At 43.4% G+C, this 15,728-nt stretch overlaps 1 protein-coding gene and 1 non-coding gene across 6 annotated transcripts in view; one reads left to right on the forward strand and one right to left on the reverse strand.

Annotated features, from left to right (window-relative positions):
• Nucleotides 1-15,728, reverse strand: part of Prkn (parkin RBR E3 ubiquitin protein ligase) — a 1,215,323-nt gene that overhangs the window by 470,999 nt on the left and 728,596 nt on the right.
• LOC148006969 (uncharacterized) overlaps nucleotides 13,040-15,728 on the forward strand; it is a 42,063-nt gene continuing 39,374 nt past the window's right edge. The window contains exons 1-2 of the transcript XR_015649447.1: nucleotides 13,040-13,717; nucleotides 14,873-15,088. This is a non-coding gene — a transcript (uncharacterized LOC148006969). The remainder of the gene's footprint in view (nucleotides 13,718-14,872; nucleotides 15,089-15,728) is intronic.

Genomic DNA, 15,728 nt, shown 5'->3' on the forward strand with positions numbered 1-15,728 from the left:
TCAAGCTAGTGACGTGAATTTCAGGTACCGTGGGTCACAGTGAAGACAAGTGGTCTGTATTGTAATGCTCTCCACAGTTCCATGGCACTGGAGACGTGAACTAGTTAACTATTAAGACACACAAGCACATACACACACACACACACACACCACATCACCCCCCACACACACCACACATCACACCCCATACACACACACATACCACACATCACACCCTCCCACACACACATACCACACATCACACCCTCCCACACACATACCACACATCACTCCCCCCCCACACACACATACCACACATCATCCCCACCACACACACACACACACACACACACACACCACATCACCCCCCACACACACCACACATCACATCCCATACACACACACATACCACACATCACACCCTCCCACACACACATACCACACATCACTCCCCCCCCACACACACACACATACCACACATCACCCCCACTACCACACACAGAGAGCTAGTTAAATCATTCCATAACATCATGTCACATATCCCCAAATCAGATACGTGTCACATCATTATCTCAGGTTCTGCTGCCAAGGGATTTTTTTTTTTTTTTTGTGCTATTACCTCCTACTCCTTTCTGGCATGAGTCAGAGTCACCTGTAAAAAAATCTAGCCTGATTTATTTACTTCCCAGTTAGAAGAATATTTTAAATGTTTCATAATCAGACAGTTATCAATATTTTATATTAATTGCAGAAAAAAGATAGCAGCAGGGACATTTAAAACACCCTGATGGCCTGTGAAGGAAATGCAATAAGAAACGAATGCTTAATTATTAATCAATGATGGTTAATTATGGATAGTAGACTGTGTGCCAGGAACGGTGCCGAGCGTCTGTATGGGTCCTATGATGGCTTTACTGAGCTCCTGTAGAGGGTGGTTTTGGAGGTAACTGGGAAATTCTGGAGAGTTAGGCTAAGATTCACGGGCTAGTCCTCTTGTCTAAATGAACAATTGTTAGGAGATCAAGGAGAGAGAGAAAAGACAGATATGGTGGTCTGTCTTTTTATGGAAACTTCTTGAAAGAGAGAAAAGGCCACATTTCTCTTATAAAATTCTCTGAACTCCATTGACTGCTGAGGATGCGATAGACCAGTCCAACGCTGCACGTCTGAGTTTGCGATTGCCACCATGAAGGGGCCTTTATCTAGAGGCATCAGGAGATACAAGAAGAAGCCAAGAGCTTGACATGCGTGATTCTTATCATGACCAAATGGAATGTCAGGCACTCCGACTCCTGCCCAGGACACAGACTAAGACATTTTACCTCTGCAGTGGAAGGAACAGGGTCATGCCTGCCATTTTCCTGGGCTGGGCCACAAACTAAGCTCAGGTCCAGTTCTGCTTAAGGCCCTGAAGGCTCCCCGGCATGGCGTTCTTAACCTTGGCCTGGGAAGTGGGTAGAAGATGGGAGAGAGAAGATTGCTGTGTCCCTCTGTTCCCAGGCATGACTGCACACCCAGGAGGGGAAGCACAGTTTCCCAGTTAAAGCAGTCATTTCAGGTAAAAACCAATGCTTCACAAAAACTGCCTGACCAGGAGCAGGTGCATCTCCCTTCTAACGTTTCTCCGGAGGAAAGCATAGGAGAGGCTTCTCTTCCCCTTAAAACCTGGTGTTAGGGCATGTTTATAAGCAGTTGAGAGGATCCCGGCAGGCTCCATGAGGGAAAGCAGGTGAATCTATGACGAAGCGTGCATGCACGGTGGCAGGAGTCACTGTCTAGAGCCACACTGTTGCACAAGCAGTGCAGACTGCACAATAGAATCAGAAGTGTCAAGGTCTGCCCACTTTGACTTCCAGAGTCAGCTCAGCAGCGTATAGACAGTTCGATGATTTTCAGTAAGCCAAGGGCTTTACTGGGACACATTCCAATCACTTCGTTTTCAGAAAGTACACTGTACAAGCATGATAATTTCCTAATGGACTGGAGGTACAATTGTCTCACTTTTAGAGAGGGCCCCCCAAAACCCCTGGCAGAGAAGAAAACTGGTAAAAGGTTGGGAGCAGTCATTGAAAGCAGATGTATTCCTAATGTTGCATTGACTTTGGGTCTATCCAGAGAGAACCCAGAGGGAGGCGACTTGTGACTACTGGTTCAGTCAGTCTAAAGCCAGTGTTGACAGATAATCTGAGATGCTTCATCCATGAGTACTGCTTGCTTCAAATGTAGATGGTCATCCTTCAAAATGTGAGACAGTACGTTCTGTGTTTGACAACACTAAACCCCACAAGGGAAGACAGACACTTCCAATGGTTGTTCTGTGGCCAGGAGAATGAGGCTGGCCTGAACCCATTTTAATGCTCTTTATAGCAAAGAGCCTTTCCACAAACTGATTCTGGGACAAAAGCATGACCATGTGAAGGCACTTTTGTATATAAAGTGTAAGAAGTATTCCTGTGTTTCCCTGTGGATACTGGTAGGGAATCCTCTTGAGCCTGCAGTGTTTGATTCCTGCTGGTTTGGTCTCTGTTCAGAATCCTCAATCCATCCGTTACTGTGGAATACTGACCACATTTGCACATGAATATAAATGGAGCAAAGGAAGATTCGAGACTTCTGAGATTCTAGACTGCTGAGTGCAGAGCATCAGCAGGGCAATTTTGTAATAACCTCTGTGTCATAAAAAGATGCAAAAATAACCTTTATCACTAGTTATTCTAAGTCTTCAGGAATACTTCATTGAGCTACATGCTTTCCAGGAGCTGGGCCCACAGTGTTGATCAACACAGACATTTTGTGGGCCCATTTGATTTATATTCAGGAGGGGAAGAGAGACAGTAAAACAGCAGATGAACAAACTATACAATATGATGTCATGCCATGACAAGCCCACAGGAAAGACAGAAGGACTGAGGGATCAAGGGTATCAGGGATTGACCGCAAGTGATGGGGTGCCAGCATGTAGCATGTGGTTAGAAACGGACCCCTTGGGTAATCTTGGAAGAATGAGAAGATGGGGTAGGTGCAGCAGGCAGATGAGTGCTGACCACACATTTGTAGCACTTTAAATCTGTATGTTGTCACATACTGATCAGAGTCTGACTTTTATGGAGTGTGGAGGGTCTTCTTAGACCTTTATATTTCTCACATTTTGCCCAGTGCATCAAAGTACAAGGCTCTAAATGAAATTGTGCTGACACACAAGAGATGTTAGGTCCTTCTCTTCACCATGTAAGACCCTTCATCCTCACATCTCTTTGGTTCTGACCACCACAGTCAATTCCAGCACTTCGTGTCCGATGCTGGCTTTACTAGCTATCACACCACATGGTGGATCTTGCTACCCATGATGAATAACAGTGGTCCTTTGAGTCAACCAGCTAGTTCCACTTTTTATGCCAGCGCTTTGAGGTATCCTCCCTTTCCTTGTCCCATCCCCTCATCCCTCAGTTCTACACTGCTACCTTTTCATAGTAAAACTAAGAACCCTTGTCACACTCTGACTCTTGGAAGCACAAGCTCTGACTCTCCCCTGCTAGATTACCAAGGCCTCGGAGCCATGATGTTCTGTCTTTGTCTTCCTTTGCCCCAGTGTTTCAAGTAGAGTCAGTCTCCAGAGGGTTAGTAAGAAGCTACCACCAATTTCGGTCAAATTGTGAACTGATAAGTATAAAGAAATATAGTAATTGCTTTTTCAAAAGACCTAGATGTGAGCTGGCATGCTGTTGGTTATTGGGTAGGGAATGTGCTAGTTATAATGCCGAAATGAGAGAGCAGTGGGCTCTGGAAAGGGAGATCGATAAAACGAATCAGCTGCAAGTCAGAATGAAATAAAACCAAGTTCTCAGAAAACATCACACTGACTACCCCAATCCCTTTTAGTACATGCCCCTTTCCTTAATGTTAAAGGCTCTTTTCTGGGACCTTCCCCAACCCCATACTCTGGGTCTTTGGTCTTTGTGGAGACTATGCCTCTAATGCTCCAAACTCTATTTCCTTTGTACGTGTTTAAACCTAGGAGAGACATTGCGTGGTGTAAATTAAAATGTGGACTGTTTGAAAACCTTGTGGGTATAAAACAGAGAGAAAGAACCAAGAAGCAGAAAGAACTCTCCTTTCCCCAACCTATGCTATTTTATACGATAAAATGACAACTGCACTACTAACTGTCCCCGGAGACTTCCAAAAGAGAGGGAAGAAAGCCTAGACAGGACAAGCTCCAGGGCAGCCATGAGGTAGGTGGGGAAGTGGAAGTCCTTTTCACAGAAAGAAAGCTACTTTATATAAATGTCTAGCCTGATGACTGAGGGGTTGGATTACAAAGCAGCTATGTGGTGGTTTGAATGAGAATAGCCTCTAGAGGCTCATATTTGATGCTTGGTCCTCAGTTGGTGGAACTGTTTCGGAAGGGATAGGGGGTGTGGCCTTGTTGGAGGAGGTGTGTCATTGGGAGTGGGCTTTGAGTTTCAAAGGTCTAAGTCAATCCCTCCCTCTCTCTTTCTTTCCATCTCTCCCTCCTCCCCTCTCTCTTCTCCCGCCCCCCTCTCTTCTCTCCCCTCTCCCCTCTGCCAGCTGCCTGCCTGTGGATCAGCATGTAACCTTTCAGTTATTGCTCCAGTGCCATGCCTGCCCCACCCCTGCCGCCATGCTCCCTGCCATGGTAGTCATGGACTAACTCTCTGAACAGTAATCCCCCAGTCAAATTCTTGCCTTTAAAACTTGCCTTGGTCATTGTGTCTCATCGCATGAACAGAACAATAACCAAGACAGGGCGTCACTCCAAAAACAAAACAGCCCTTGTCAGGAGAGGTCCTCATTTTGAAGTCATTCCCATAATTCCCCTTTGTCTGTTATTAATTTTGCCTTAGATATTCACTTTCCATAAAGATTTGAAAGTGTATAGGGACTGTATAATTATTTTTCATATCTAGATAATATTTGTATGAAACCTACTTTCTCCACAAACATACTCTTATCAGCCTTTATACAACAGGCCTAAAATGGACCAGGAACTCTACGTGACACAATAGTTCAGCAATAGGCAATGTCACATCCTTCTCAGAAGTGTCCTCTTGCTGAAGTGGCAATGGCATGGAAGATGGAAAGCACACCTTTCATATGTGAGGAATTTCCTGATGAGGTCCCAGTGTCTTGATGCCATGGCTAGACCTGCTGTCACCCTTCATTTGCCTGCCCACAGTGAATGTCCCTACAGTACTAATTTCTAAGTGGGTAGGAACACAAGTCGGGCCTCATATCCTATGGTACCTTCTACTGATGTCCCACTGGCAGGTTACTGCACACTGCTATGTCATTTAACCAGCTGCATCACCTCTGTCCCATGCTTTGTAACCTAAGATATGTAACCCCAGTGAGGGAAAGATTCAATAGGGGTGGGGTATGTGCAGCAAATAATTCGCCACCACCCCCAACACCTCTGCTTCCTTATGAGTCACCAGATTATTATTGTTACATCTGCTTTTTCGATGAAATGCATTGTTGAGTGTCTTCCAACACCTTTGGTTTTGAGACTGCGGTCTTCTGGGTGGGTGGGATTTATCTTCACTGTTAAAGGTTAGCAACAATTTCCACTTATTTTTACTTTTACTTTTCTTCAAAAGTGTGCAGTATCTAGTGCTGTTTTAGGTCAGAACCCTATCATTTAGAACACAGTCAGGGTTTTTCTATAGTCCTCCTTTTATTTCACAATTAATTTTTCCTATTCTCATATTATTGGAGTTTTCTGAAAGCCGATACCCATGGAATTCTTTAAGCTTCTTTAAATGATTGATGACATCAAATGCCACCAAAGACCTCTCCATCCTTCTGAAAAAGACCATCTGGGAACCATTAAAACCTTTCATTCTCAAGGCAGGACTTCAAGGGTCTATTATAACTCAATTCCCTTTGAAATATATTCATTGCCATTTTATTATTGGATATCTAGCAAGCCCAGTCTGAAATCTAAAGGACCCTTGCTGGGCCACCAGGCCATTTCTAAGATTCCATGCATGGGCCTTACAGGGCTGCGGCTCCCATGATGGCTGGATCCCACATAGGTCCTTGGCTTGACAAGAACATAGAGATGCATTTGGGCCATATGGTTCCCCAAGTGTTTACTTCTAATTTGAAACTACACAGTGTGGGACTCTAAATCAACTCCAACCCCACTGTTGTCCCTTGCTCTGGTCCTCACTGCCCATGTCTCTGTTCTCTTACTCTTCCAGATGACGATAGCTTCATTTGCCTCATAAGTGGTTTGAACCATTCTTATAAGCATCCCCAGGATTCTATGAGTGAATTACTTGCCATATTTTTACCATGTGACCTGGACTTTGAACTTTTAAATCAAGACTGAAAGCTGACACAGAGACCCTGTATTGGATTTTCATCCCTGTCTTAGTTGAAAATATTTGAGTTGAGAGTTTGCAGCAATTAGCAAATGAAGCGGAGAGCATTTTGGTTTCCACCAAATCTACACAAGTGGATGCAGAGGCCCTTTTATGCCAGAGTGATCATTTAAGCGAGGGTATGGATAGGTACATTTCACACCCAAGTAATGTAACCATGGCAACTTCTGGCATGGTAGTAGGTTGGAGAAGTGGTCAAGGAACATGGCTCTGTCTGACACTTGCTCTCTCCCTTATCTGGTCTCTCAATGAATGGGAGTATGTTATTTACTTTCTGTGATAAAACAACAGGACATCAACTTACAAAGAAAAGTGTTTAATTGGGCTTAGCATTCCAGAGGGACAGAGTCTATGATGGTGGAGTGAAGATTAGTAGTAGGCAACTGCCTAAAATTGCAATTAAATGAGCTTACAACTTGGTCTACAGGCAGGAGGTAGAGAGGAACCCCGTAGCCTGCTCCCAATGCATGCCCCCCAACAATGCCACCCACAACACCTAGTCCTTCCCAAACAGTTCCACTGAGTGGGACCAAGCATTCAAACATGTCAGCCTATTCTCATTTAAAATACCACATAGATTGTCAATAAAATTTGGATGGAGAAGGTATGAAGCAAATGGCTCAGATTACAAAAAGACTAAATCTTCCAAACCAGAATGAAACACGTTTTCTCAATAGACCTGGCCAATTACCCCAGTCCTGTTCTATGTCTAAATCAGTGAAGGATGTGTACGTATGTGTATGTGTGTGTGTGTGTGTGTGTGTGTGTGTGTGTGTGTGTGTGTGCATGTGTGTGTGTTGCCATTTTTATTATTGGATATCTAGCAATCCCAGTCTGAAATCTATTAAAGAACTCTTGCTGGGGGACAGGCCATTTATAAGACACCACGCATGGGCCTTGTAGGGCTGTATAAAAAGATCATTGTATCCTGAATTTCAGCTCTGAAGACCCATGTTTCCCTCATTTCAATATCAGACATCATTTTGTGCTTGACTTTTTCACATAATACTGTGAAAGATTACTATATTGCAGGGCCAACTACTGACTTGCAGGCTTCCATTCAAAATGAAAGTGCAGGCCCCTTTGATCAAAAAGAAAAGATTAGACTGTAGCAGAGAAGCAGGAATAGTCATTGCAAGGTCAGGCCCCATGTGATTCACAGGCCCCACCCATATGTTAGTCTTGCTGTATTGCACACTAAGGGTAGGCACTCTCCATTTACGAATCTATTTGGTATGCCTTTATTCTCTGCTATTTTAAACGACATCCCTGGTAAGCCTTTAGTGAAGATGTGGATGCCTTTCCAATTGAGTATACAGCCATAAGTGCCATTCAAGGATATTGACACACAACAGACTTGAAAGGTCAGTCCATCCTTTTCCCTACAGTGTTCCAGAGGTTCCACAGCTCCTTGCCCCTGCCCACCTGCCTTGCCCAGGGATATATCTTTAAAGCATAGATTCCTGCATTCCACTCCAGACCTTACGAAAATCCATATTTCTGGAGTTTCTTTCTGGAAGTTGTATTTTTGAAGCTCCCTAAGTTGATTCTCCATGGAACTGCATTGTTGCATCGAGCTCTCCGTGTCATCTGCCCCACATGTTCTTAGCACATGGAAGTCCAACAAGGGTTGACGGACCAAGAAGACTGAGGCCATACTCAGTCAAGTCTCCAGGAAGGACAAGGGATTGACAGCTGGATCCAGCCAGGTCAGGGAGACATAGCGTAGCCAGGGAGACTGCACATGGCCACCCTGACATTTCCATGAAACGGAATCCAATCTTTGCAGACAATTAGTGTGTAAGACCTTGTAAGGAAGAGCCTTGAGTGTATTCTTTTAGGTAGCAACTTGATTCTCTGAAAACAGTCTTGGATAACTGTCTGTTAGAGACTCTCTTCTAGCCTGATTTTAATTTTAGATAATCAAAGCAAAAGCCGATCTGACATAATTGCAGTGTGTTCTGGAGCTCTAAGTTTTTGTTTCAAATCTGTAGGACATCTACTTAGCAACAGCGTGCAGTTTTCTCTTGTTTTCTCCATTTCAGGAATTAGGCACACGGGGAGGAGATGCAAATGCATATCATATAGGAAGTTCTGTCAAAATATATGTCTCCCCGGGAGAGAGGCTTGGAGTCTGTTGCCATGAACAGCAGAAATGGGAGCTCGGGATGGATTCAAACACAGCACGTTTGTGTTCTTGTGTTTAATTTTAGAGGAGCTCATTCCTGGGAACATTAAATGTGGAGATTGCTGCTTCTAAAATAGCTTATTAGAAATGCTAATACACAGTGAATTTCAATATTTTTGTACTTTCAGGGTGAAAACCATTCATGAAAGAAAAATCCCTTCTGCTACATAGCATATGCACACGCCACGTGTGCTTTTTGTATTGATAATGTGTGCTAAGATATGTGATAGAAATTTCCATATCTGAACATCCTCTCATAATTATATTTTTAGACATGTACATTTAGAGCATAAATAGGGAGCTCCAGAGCACTGAGAAATGTCATTCTATTCTTCATAGTATTTCCAATCTATTATTTGAGTATGCCTGATTTCAATTTAGAAAATGTGAGTAGATAGGCAATTTATATAAGCAGAAGCACACATATCTTTTCATCTTCAGTCTCCCCACACATGATGTTTGTATGAGGCACTATTCTCAGCATGTGTGATGTCAGAGCTGTAACTTAACGTGAAGCCATAGTTACACTGTCTGGCCAGAACACCCCCTTCTTTGCATGGGTTATAGAAGGATGCGTGCCCTTGGGCTCTGGGCCCACCTCCATGTCAGCGTATGCTGACTTCTGTCCCAAGAAGGAGAGCCTTCGCATGCCTGTATTTTAGGTGAAGTTGCATTTGCTTCCTGGATACTCTCTGTCCTCCACCTGCTTTTGTTCCCATTGGCTGGGCGTCACTGGTGGTCAGGGAAGAAAGGACCCTAGTCTGTGCTTTCACAGCATTTGTTCTAAAAGCTTCTACCAGGAGCAGTCTTCAAATCCATATGGGTGCTCCAGATTGCAAGAATCCAGCAGACTCTTTCCTATACTGATTGTATATTCCTAAGATCTGACGTTTAAAGAAATGCTTTCGTGTAAAACGGGAAGTCTTTCGCTACACTGGTAGGATGTGGCAAGAGTGGAAAGTTATACCCACACTCCTGTGTTCCTTCTGCCCTCTAGCCCTTATTCAGTTTTTGTAAAATACTGCTAAAAACTTCAAGTAGGCATCCCTGAAAACAAATGTTTGGAGTGTACCTGGCGTCCTGCAAGGTCTGTTTAGAGCCACGGCGGCAGCCAGGCAGCTGTGAGGAGACGCAGGTGTTGGAACTCAATACAGGCGTTTGCAACAGGATTGTTAGATGAGCAGGGAAATGCAACCCCCTTTTATTTTTAAGAGAGATGGGCAACGGTGTAGTAAGGGGCTAGAGGAATGAGCTGCTGACGAATCAGGGCAGATCTGCCCATCAGCCCAGTGCTCCCAGTGTGGGGCTAGGTGGTCAAGATCAACAGGGACCACGGTCTTTCCCTTGAGTGATTAGATGCCATGACTCCAACTGCAACTACGGCCTCCTTCCCTCACTAGGTAAGGAATGAGGCAGGAAGGAAACAGTCCTGCTAAGGTCTGAGATCAAGTAGAAACCAAGAACCAATAGCTTACAAAAATGATACCGGTACTGTTTGGGGACTGTGGGACTCACGGTAAGCCTAGATCCATGGTGTCCACACTTGCAGTGTTTTGATTCAGCACTGTGATGCTTCTATAAGTGGGCAGGACTGAGGGCAACAGACATACTCCATACACAAAGAACAAGTCTCAGAAAGCCGACTAAAATCAGACAATCCAAGAGCCCTTGGTCCTGAGAATGGCTACCCGCAACCCCACAAGCTTCTAGGATGTTTTGAACCTCTCAGCACAAGGTCTTTTCTTCTCCAATGCAGAAGTGGCTACTGGACAGCTATTTGGGGAATTACAGAAATCAGGTGGAATCTAGAATTGGTTTTGAAATGGGAAGAATTTTGGTGGGGAATTATATTTAGGAGAGACCGTTGATTGTCTTGGTCATAAAGAACAAAGTGTCTCTCTCTGCTTCTCCCTCTCTAAAGGTTTGGTATCTGCTCCACATGGAGCCTTGGACTACATAGGTGTGCTCTTCTATTGTGTAATCCCAGGCTGGGATTTTCCCATAGAAGGAGGGGCTCAGTATATGACATGAATACAGTGAATACTTGGAGCATAGTGACCTAAGAGGCAGGGCCTCAAGGCAGGGCAAGCAGGTAGCAAGACCTTTTCTGTGCAAGGAGGTCATAGCACCAGCATGCCTTAGGCAAGTCTGTGCTTCCCAATTTCGAACAGGAATGGTGCTCCCTCAGGTTGTTCAGACTCCTCCCATGTCTCTCACCAGTCACTCAATTTGGGTGAAGTCTGGGTTTGTAAATTATCCCAAATAAATGCCATCCTTGGCTTATTTTTTAAATCTACAGGTAACTGATGATAAAGATAAATACATAACTGCTTCTGGTAATGTTCATATCAAAGTGAACTCCCGAGAAGGCTGATTATTAGGGCTGAATGCAAAACCCATTAGGGAGATACTAACAATGTTCACAAACTCCGCAGCTTGTCTTGCACGGAGACAATGGTATAGAAGGAGAAGTAGGGATATACATGAGATGTGGGATTAGGAAGAGGGAGAGGAGACAGAGGGAAAGAGAGAAAGGGGGGGGGGAGCAAGAGAGAAACACATATAATAAATTCGGACTTAATCATGCTTTAGACGCAGAATGACTGAAACATACACCCCAGCTTGGCTACCAACTTCTGTTCACAAGAACTCAAAGCCCAGCAGCAGGTCAAGACTGATATTATGACGAGTTTTGATACTTTTAAAAATTCAAAGTGTGCTGTGGGCTGTAAATCCACGTCAGTGTGAAATTAATTAGCTGGCTTTTAAAAACCGATTGATTTGGGGCTGAAGAGGCGGGTATTCAGCAGGAAGTGCATGTTCTGTTCTTGCAGAGGACCTGAGTTTGGTTTTCAACACCCATATTAGTTAGGTAGCTCACATCCACCTGTAACTCCAGATCCAGTGAATGTGGTGCCATTTATTTTTTAGCCTCTGAGATCAACTGCACCCCATGTGAACACACACACACACACACACACACACACACACACACACACACACACATGAATGCACGCATGCGCACGCACATGCACATGCGCACATGTGCCTGATGGGTTTGATTTAGAATGTACTGCCATCTGTGACTCATCTAACAGCTCCTGGACTTGGGTGAAGAATTCTCTAGTGAGAAGAGTGCTGGCGTTGTAACGCTCATCAGTTTCCCCAGTGCTGTGACTTCTGAGATGATGTGCTTGCCAACTAAATCCAGCAGTGAAGCAAGGCTACGGCACCTGGGAATGAAGTTCTAGGGCCCATGACAACACACAGTAGACTATAGCTATTGGCTGAAACTCATTCTGTGGCTCGGTCTCACGTGAAAATCCTATGGTGGCACATTGGACCAGAGGAGGGTATTAAATCCTCCTCACGGGGGCATGATGAATTCCAGTGCAAGTAGCTCACACCTTCATCTTCTTTACGCACCCATAAAATGCTGATGTGCAAGTTTTCACTCACCGTCCTCTCTCCCCCAATAAGATTTCAGATAATTCATTTTGACTCTTTGGCTTCCTGGAGTTTCTGGTTTCACCGAGATAATAAACTACTCACGAGGGCACGAAGCCTTATAATTTAGATGATAACGTGATTGAGTGAAATGTGTTTGGGCACTTCTGTGTCTGTAATATTCAAATGACTCTCAGTGGATGGCTGCTGCCCCGTGGTTCTCCATTCGAAGCAAACATGTTATCTGAGCAGGGGGTTCAGCAAACCTATTATGGGAAGTTTGATGGCCAATCAGGATCGATTAAAACCCAAGATGGTGTGAGAGATTTTCTTAATCAAATTATCTGAAGCACCCTAAATATGGACCACCTCTCCTATGGCAGCCAAGGTAACACTTGGAAGAAGGACACTGACACTTGATCTTTTGTTTGTTTGTTTGCTTGCTTGCCCTCATTCTCTCTTACAAGCTTAACTATCCTGTGCTATGGCCAGTATTAAATACAACTCCTTCAGGATTTCAACTCAGATCAAAGACCAGCGGCTCTTCAAAAGTCCTCCAGCACACCAGCAGACTGAGATTTCAGAACCATCTGACCTCGCTGACCAAACAACTAACATCCATGGTTGGACTACCTGGACCACTTCCTGAAAGCCACTTTAATAAGTCCAATCCCCCTCTTAATTTCTCTGTTCCTTCTGTCAGTTCTGTTCTTTGGTGAACCCTGTCTAATACAAGAAGGATCAGATGGTAAAAGCACAAGGTTAGTCAGTCTACCCGACTCTGTCACCATCTCAGCAGGAACGCCACTGTAAATGGGTAGATGGGTTGTGTTCCCATCACAGTGTATTACAAAGGAGCTAACTGTAAATACAGAGAGCTATGGTCTAAACCAGACCAACCACTTCTGGATCTCTGAGAAGTTGATCATAAACGCACAGGCATGGACCACAGCCTGGTCTGAGCATTGAATCTGTTGCTTTCAGTTGTCTGTTTCAGAGTGAGGCCTGAAATGGTCTGGACTTGGGAATGGCTTCTACGTGTAGTCACCCACTCAGCAGCTTCTTAGTTTAGTGATCAGAGCACTGGAGTCCCCATGTGAACTGCATTCTCTCAGCTGAGTCCCTGGGTATCACAGGAAATACTTAGGACCGGCGTGTCCAACTTTTTGACATGTAGCATCAACTATAAAGACCACACTTAAGAGCAGCCCAACTGGGTTATAATATTTTAAGTAAATTTCCAATTTTGCCTTGTGCCACATTCCTAGCTATCAATAGGGTGCATGAAGTCTGTGGGCTGCTGGTTAGACAAGTCTGATTTAGAATATCTATTTTTTTAGAATTATTCTGATTTTGAAAACATTAAGTAAAAATAATAATTAGGAAAATTAATAACGATTGATGTTCTCTGCACAGGTGAGCCCAGGCTTGGTCATTCAGTCTGAATGTCCATTGCAGGCTGAGCAGCAGTATGTTGAAGGGAGACGGGGCTCCCTACCTCATGGCGACATGCACAATGGTGTACAACCCAATGAAGTCTGTTTTCATTCTAACAACCTTACACCCAGAGAACTGGGTGGGCTTTTTTTTTAGGTATAATGGGATGACTCTTCCTATCACAAATGATCAAGGCACTCCCACAATGATGCTGAAAAAAACCCAAAATAATTCTAAGACTATAAGACGCCTAATTCACGTAAGTTCTATCCATGTATTTACATGATTATGTAAAGAGAATAAAAATGAAAATATTCAATTGAAAAAATTAAATGGAGCTTGGAATGTAGCCCAGGCAGCACAAGTGCTTGCCTAGCATGTCCAGGACCCTAGATTTGATTACTAGCAAGACCACCACTCTCCTACCCACCTACTCACACATCGCTTTGGTGTTTATATGAAATACAGATTTATATTTGCTCTCATTAATGACAGATATCCATGTACAGAATTGAAGAGACGAGATTTGAACTAATGATTCTATTTTTAGACCCTTGAAGGTGAAAGAGTCTAAAAGGATCAGATGAACTTCTGCAGTATTAGCAGCTGGACAATGCTTACCTGGTTTATTCAATAGTCGCAGATCTTTTAAAGTAAAAGTTCAGAAATTTTTTATGGTTTTCTTGCCTCATTTCTAGAAAAGGAAATCAGTGTCTTTTAAGAAAACCTTCACCCTGTTTCAACAAAATGGGGGGAAATCTTTTATGCAAGTTGCACGGTAACACATTGGAGTGCAAAAACTTCCAATCAGAATTTCTGTTGCGGGAGGCACAGAAATTTGTCCTGAAGACTGGCGGGAGGGAAGGCTACAATACATGCAGCAGAGAAGGGCTGCTGCATTGCTGTTCAGGCATGTTCGTCACTGTGCGACTCACGTTTCATGTCACCTCTCGAAGACAACGCACATGGCAGTATCAGCTTTACTCATATAACTTATTTTGAATAACATTGGGCATGAGAAATATAAGTCCGACCTGAGTAGTTTTTTGGACTCAAGAATACCATCTGATGGATGCCTACGAGCCAATCATTTTACTAGAGAAAAACGATTCACAAAAGTGGCCAGAGAGGGAGGGTTCTAGAAGGAATTTTTTTCACTGTGTGATTTATAGTAAAGAGGCTGAGCAAGGAAATGGGAGCAGAGATTTATGAAGCACAGCAGATGCCACTAAAATAGTTAATTAACTCTATCAAGAAATTAGAACTCTACCATGAAGTAGAGTTCTCCCTGCTAGTCTGCTTGAAATTGGGGGTAACTGTGAACTTAAGTGATCTCATAGTTTTACTATTTTCGTTACTGTGCTACCCTCAAAAGTCCACCCCAAGAAAACCAGAGTTGGTTGTTTCTTTCCAGTGACTTCCTGAATCTTCTCAAGGCCACCAAGGTAACTGTAGGTGATGAACTGCCTAGCTTTGGAGAACACGCTGACACTCTGTGATCCTCAGTCATTGACTCAATATCCTGATTAGGAAACACAATTTCTCAGCAGAGCGGAAGTCCCTGAGAACGAGTAGCTTTAAAACAGCATTCCGCATGCGCATGCTCTGGACTTTATTCTGTGATATCAAGGTGAGTCCGAGGAGAAGGCCATATGGCTGATAGTTTAACACGTAAAACCTGTATTGTCACATTAAGTAACATAAAGCTTTACCAGTAACTAAAATGCTTTCTTGTTCCTGAAGAAATTTGAGCTTTCGAGAAAAAGATTAAAAAAACAACTGTTTGGAAAATTTGTTTTTTTTGGGGGGGTTTGTTTTGTTAAAATATGACTCCTTTAAAATATAATTATGATCATTATGAAACATTCATATCTGTGCCATCTTCAAAGGTTAGAAATCAGTGTATAGTTTTTCTTAAAAATATTTCAAATGGAATGTTTTACTGAGGCACAATGTTGTTTCTTGTTCTATGTTTGAAGCAAGGTTTTGCAATGTAGCCTGAGCTGGCCTGTGTCTCACAGCAATTCACTTGTTTTAGTTTCCCATGTGCTAGGATTGCATGCCTGACTTTTCAATGGGTTTGAACTTCTTGGTATTTGCTAAGAAAGTCTCCTTTTAGACACAGTTGAAAAAGAGCATACCTTGATCTGTGATGTTAGAATCTACTTTGGGGAGTCTACATTTTTACCAGTGTATCTGAATTTGAAAATAAGAACCCAAACTCCTACTCATTTTTGCAGGAAAACTGTACCTGGAGATAAAACTGGCAA

The sequence above is a fragment of the Rattus norvegicus genome, chromosome 1 (genome assembly GCF_021556685.1).
Source record: "Rattus norvegicus strain SHRSP/BbbUtx chromosome 1, alternate assembly SHRSP_T2T, whole genome shotgun sequence".
NCBI lineage: Eukaryota > Metazoa > Chordata > Mammalia > Rodentia > Muridae > Rattus > Rattus norvegicus.